This window comes from Lactuca virosa, chromosome 5 (assembly GCF_052849685.1).
Source record: "Lactuca virosa cultivar CGN04683 chromosome 5, Lactuca_virosa_CGN04683_v6, whole genome shotgun sequence".
NCBI lineage: Eukaryota > Viridiplantae > Streptophyta > Magnoliopsida > Asterales > Asteraceae > Lactuca > Lactuca virosa.
The window spans coordinates 249,873,800-249,879,890 of NC_136430.1; the positions used below are offsets into that span (position 1 = coordinate 249,873,800).

The 6,091-nt window shown below is 33.4% G+C and overlaps 1 long non-coding RNA gene across 1 annotated transcript; it reads right to left on the minus strand.

Moving 5' to 3' along the window:
* Positions 1-1,823: 1,823 nt before the first annotated feature.
* On the minus strand, positions 1,824-3,752 carry LOC145112525 (uncharacterized). Its single transcript, XR_013710538.1, has 4 exons — positions 3,674-3,752; positions 3,340-3,522; positions 2,527-2,625; positions 1,824-2,048 (listed from the first exon to the last, which is right to left on the minus strand). It is a non-coding gene; the product is annotated as an uncharacterized LOC145112525 (long non-coding RNA).
* Positions 3,753-6,091: the final 2,339 nt, after the last annotated feature.

Genomic DNA, 6,091 nt, shown 5'->3' on the forward strand with positions numbered 1-6,091 from the left:
AGGCATACAAACCACATTACTATTTAACTATAATAGGTATAGTTAAGGGATTACTACTCACTACTACTACTAGTACAAAGATATATACAAGAGAATACTATACATTATACAAGAGAATACTATACACTATACAAGAAAACATACTATATACTAGTAAAGAGAGAACATCACTACACTATGACATACTACATAAACATTTGAATACTATAAAAAGAATGTGACATACTACTTCTCGATACGACACTTTATTGTGCAATCACTTTGTAACCAGAGTCTCCTGGAGGGAGAGCGGGCATTATGTGTATAGATCTATACGGGACAGACACTCCCACATCCTGACTGCTAGCTACAGTCCGAGCCGAAAGGCCAAGGGGTGACAGAATGTTGCCTCACTATATATGACCTGGAGGGTCATCAGTTATTCAGCCGTCGATCGGCATGGTTACATACGAGTTCACATTTATTTTCTTTAGACTTTTCGAGGCGTATTGTTCATTTAATACCACCTGGAGTCTACATTTTCATCCCTTTAGACTTTTCGAGGCGTATTGTTCACTTAAATACCACCTGGAGTCTGTATTTCATTATTTTGTGACCCTGTCACATACTCGTTTAAGTAAACTATATTTTCATAACGATAGTTTCACTGGGGAAAACCCTTACATTAACGAAAGAACAAACATACAAACAATCGGGTCTTGGTAGAAGACCACCTTTTTTTTCTGGAAAATATAGGATTTTCTAGGGAGTATACTATTTTCAAACATTGAAATCAGTTATTTCACTACATTGTTGTACACATTTTTATACAAGCAATGACACTAAATACTTATGAACTCACCAGCTTTATGTTGATAAACACTTTCAAAATAACTTGTATTCTCAAGTCATCAGTAGACAGGTACAGATGAAGCTTTTGAGAAGATGGAGCACATACAAGACTCATCTTTATTTTGATTATACTTTTGGTGTCTTACAAAATGTACAGAACACGCTTGTATTACAATTATTATATTAATGCAATGGATGTTGTTGCTTGTCTTTACTATTATGCATTGTTGTGATACTGTACATGACGTCCTCCACCCCAGAACGTTTCCGCCGTTCTTGGTTTTGGGGTGTGACAGTTTTTTAATTGTTTGTAACTATTTTTTGATTTATATGAATATTATTTTATAATTTTAATTAAAAAATTGTGTGGTCCAAATTTGTTCTCAAATGTTTTCGCGATAAGAAATTTTCTCGATTGAACGCTCCCCTATATATATATATATATATATATATATATATATATATATATATATATATATATATATATATTCTAGCCGTTTTACCCGCGACAAGCGACGGGTGCGAGTAATTTATTATTTTGAACAAAAATTTCTTAGTTAAGATAATATTCACTTTTTCACTTTTAGATTTTCAATTTTCTGGGGTTTCTCAAGCCTTCTTAATATTTATTTCAATAAGGGTCATATAACGTTGAATACAATATAAGTTCAATTTTGTTTAATAAATTCTTACTTTTAACAAAAAAATTCATCCTTAAGATAGTGTTTTCTTGTGTTCTTTATGAATTTTTGTTTTTATTGTTTCTCTTAAGCCTTCTTTAAAATTTATTCCAATAAGAGTCATATAACACTTCAATACATATATGTTCAACTTTTTGTAAGAAACATGGAATAGGTATAAGTTCAACTTTGTCGAAGAAAGATTATAAAAAGACTCACGTTTTTCATTCATTTAATAATCATCTTTAACATTTCATTGGACACTTGAACTCTAATGACCTATTTAACTTTTTAAAATATAAAAAGGGATAAAGTTACTCAGAAACAAAGTTACATATTCATCCTTCCGACAAGAGACAAAGTTACTTGCTCGAAGAAAAATCCACTAAAAATAGAACTTTCTTCCTTCTATATCTCGGGTGTGTGGCACAAATTATTGTAGTTGCAAAATCTACCGTCGACTTGTAGAGAAAAATCCATCGGACTGCACACTGCTCCTTGTGTTTTTCCTTTTTTATTTCAACTTCAGCTATTCACCTGTATGGCAAACCATTTCCATGGCTCAACAAAATACATTCTAAGAAACTAATTCCACTATCTATCAAAAAATAATTCACATTGAAATGACTATCACATGTATAGCAAAAAATTCTCATATTATCAGCAAATGTATTTCTTGGTTCACACTTCACACAATTTGGGAATATCAACAAACCTTACAGCAAGAAACATGAAAGTAGGGATAAGCTTTCTCGGGGAATTCCATATAAGCGAGGGAAAATTTTTTTATTTAATATAGCACCAGCCTGAAAAGGTATAAAAGGTAAATTTTCCCCTCTGTTTATCTATGGATGAGAAAGAACTTGAGCACACATGATTCTTTGACAAATTCATAATATGATGACATATTAAGGTAAACATATTTCTTTTCAACTTGTTCCTATCAAATGAAAAGCTTTAATAGGAAGAAATGAAAGTAGGTTGTTATAATAAACAAATTAATAGAAGTACCAACCTTCAGATCCCATCTAATATATGTAACATTGTAAACTTGTTGGTTCATAGACCTTTATGCATTCTTTTAGTATCATTCATTTGCTGCAGAATCATTTATCTAAAAAACAGATGAAAAAAATGATTAATATTTACCATATCTATACAAACACATATTTATAAATTCATATCTACACACATGTATACAAACTTGGAGCAAGTCAGATCTATAAAAAACTAAAATCTGGTAAATCACACCATCATGAATCACCTAACCATGATGCATACCATTTTTCCCAAAATCAGCTACCCAAGTATCTTCTTGAACCGTATTACACTGAAAATTTTAGTGGCAACATTAATTAAAAAAAGAAATCAACAATTTCAATCCTAGCTAATGGTGGTGATTTGATGATTAGAACACTAAAAACATCGATAAAGAAACAAAAGTTGTTTTCTTTTACAGATTGTGAGTTTTAGTAGGTTCGTTATAGAGAATATGAACGAAAAATTGGTTTAAATCTGCCAAAGACTGAATGGTAATATTGTAATTGTAATTTACAAATAAGAGGTTAAAAGAAATGTGATTGTAAATGTCATTGATTCAATACAGGAAGCAACTGCAACAGCAAAAAAAAAAGGTTCAGTAAACCATAACAAATGCATAAGTCGAACACATGAACCCAGATTGACAAAAAAATGGATATATTACAACCAATTTTCCAAAGAATCACGTTTACCCTGGTTATTAGTTTGGAATTTTGTTAGTAGATCTATGATCTAAAACCAGAGAGAGAGAAAGAGAGAGAGAGAGAGAGAGAGAGAGAGAGAGGACCAAGATTACTAAATATCTTCACGATGGTGGTTTGTTGCTAGAGATGTAGCTGTTTGAGGACTGTGATGACCGCAGATGGTCTATGATTCTACCTGCTCAAAAATCTTCCTTCCAAGTTCAAAAATGACAATCAGAAATCAGATTCCACTTTCTCATTAGCCCTCTTGGTTGAGTTCTTTGAACCTAAAAATAAAACACAATAGAGAAACATATTAAAAACCTTTTTAGGAACAAACCTAATATGATAAAGCCTTCACCCAAGATATTTATAAGATAAAAATACAAAAAGATAAAAATAATCAAATCAATTACAAGGAAGGATTAAAATAAAAACCTGTGAAGATGTCCCAACCCCTTCAGAAGTTTTGATACCGAATTTTCAATCCATTATCTTCAATGACCAACATTATGGTTTATGTGGCCTTCTTTTCAAGATTCTAGACATCTTAGGGCAGCTTCAGCAAGAAGCCTTCTGCATACATAATGAAAACCTAACATCATTAATCATAAAAGAAGATCAGATATAAAGTAATAAAGAACCCAATTCTTGGACTGAAGCGACAAAAAATCAAGAATCAGATTCACCAATTTCACTTGTCTAGTGAAAATCTTCGACACAGATCTTGAAGAATCCTCATCTGGCTTCATCTATCAATGCCCACATATTTAAGGGCCTGTAATACTCACACATATACACACACAAATTTAAACACACAAACACTGTTACACACACAGAGACCTCGATTCAGTCTACTGAGCACAATTCAATCCCATCCTTTTTTAATTCATATGACCTACACAACAGAATAAAAACAAATTTAAGAGTAAAAAACCCAAACTGTGGATCTGTGATTTATAACCAGAATGTGTGTGTGCGTGTGTGTGTGTGAGAGAGAGATAAAGAGATAGAGAGGAGGTCGACGCTGAGATCCTTAGGTTTTGCCTGTTTTGATCTATTTTGATACCAAAGTAAAATTAAATAAACAAAATATCAATTAATCTGAAGAACTTACAACAGTACATATTGAATGGTGATCCTCCAAAAATTCTCCTTAGATCCTAGAAAAGGCAAGTGGCAGCTGATGGTGGTGGCGGCGGCTGCTACGTGTAGCATGCAGACATAGCGACACAATTATTGTGGTCGTCGGCTGTTATGTAGAGAGTAAACATGTTAGAGGTTACTGAAATGGAGAAAATGGGAGGTGGGGGAGAAAAAAATAAGAATTTGTGGTCATTATATAAGGAGATAGGGGCCGAGATATTTGAGAATTTCGGGGTTCAATTTAACTGTACCTCCTTAGTTAGTGCAGGGGAAAATGGACCAAAATCAACTGAAAGAGATAAGGAGAGATACCTCTTTCAAGTTTATCTGTGATTGCTTCAGGATTTGATTACTGCGCGAGGTTAAGATCACCAATTTGGGGTTAGGTCATCAGTGGCTGTTTCGATACACCAGGAAGGGAGATAGGGATGAACATGGGAAGAGAAATCACAGATGCCAATTGAATCTGCAATTTGAAAGAGCTAGATAATGTCAGTCTAACCGATGTAATTGATGGTTTTGACAAATTCAATTGGCTAAAATTGAGGAACGATGGTTTAAGTTTGACTAATTCACATGTTTGACCGAATAAGAAAGGTTGGGGGAGTTTGTTAGACCGGATAGGGGATGGGGGACCGAGTCAATAAAATTTATGTTGACCGCATAGCATAAAGTTATTGTACATACTGTATAATAGGTTGTACCTCTTAAAATTCAGCAAAACATGCTAAATGCTTATTAAGGTATATATATATATATATATATATATATATATATATATATATATATATATATATATATTAAAAAAGGACAACTCTTAACAACAATAAACTTATGTCTTTTTGTTATATTTGGTCCACGAGTTTAGATATTTTCGTTTTCTACCCTGGTCTATTCCTATTAGTTGAATTTTTTGGTTTTTAGATTTTTTTTCTTTTTTCAAAATCAATTAGCTACGTGTTCCACCTTCTTATTCTTCCATGTTTCCTTCACCGTTCTTCGACGTTTCCTTCACCGACCGCCTCGATACGGCCTCCGTCGATGTCCTGTTGCTTCAAACCTTTTCCCAGCTTCCAGTCGACATTCACATATCGCAGTTCTCTTTCTCTTTGGTTGTTATAAAAATTGACGATTGGGGAAGAAAATCAAAGAATCGTTTCTACTTGATTTCTGTCGGCGACGTCGGTTGCCTTAAAGATCTTTCAGTGATTTTCTGGCGGGGAGGTCGGCAACCTCAAAGATGTTCCGGTCAAGTCACCGCTATCGTCGACTTCAACTTCTATGGTATGAGCAACGACCATCACCCTATTTTTTTCATTTAATATTCTGGTTGTTCCCCCAACACACAGAGTTACGTTTAGTCGTAGCCGAATGGGGTAAAAACTATTTCCTCTTATGGTTTGTTTTAGCAAATATTTAAGTTTTGGTGTAATACATATACATTTAGACATTTAGTTGACACTCATTTCCAAAAAGTATGTTAACATTTCAAGTGGAGATATGGGTTGCTTTGTGTGACTGATTCGGTTATAAAAAAGGTGCAAATCGATGTTCTTCATAAACACGTAGGAGCAATTGTGGTCCCTTATTTGGTATTATTCCCCTTTTTATCTTTCCCTTCAATTGATTGTTCACGTAATTAAGCATTGCTTAAAGTTGGACCAGAAATGTAATTAAATATGATCCTATCATAAAGGTATATGTAGTCTT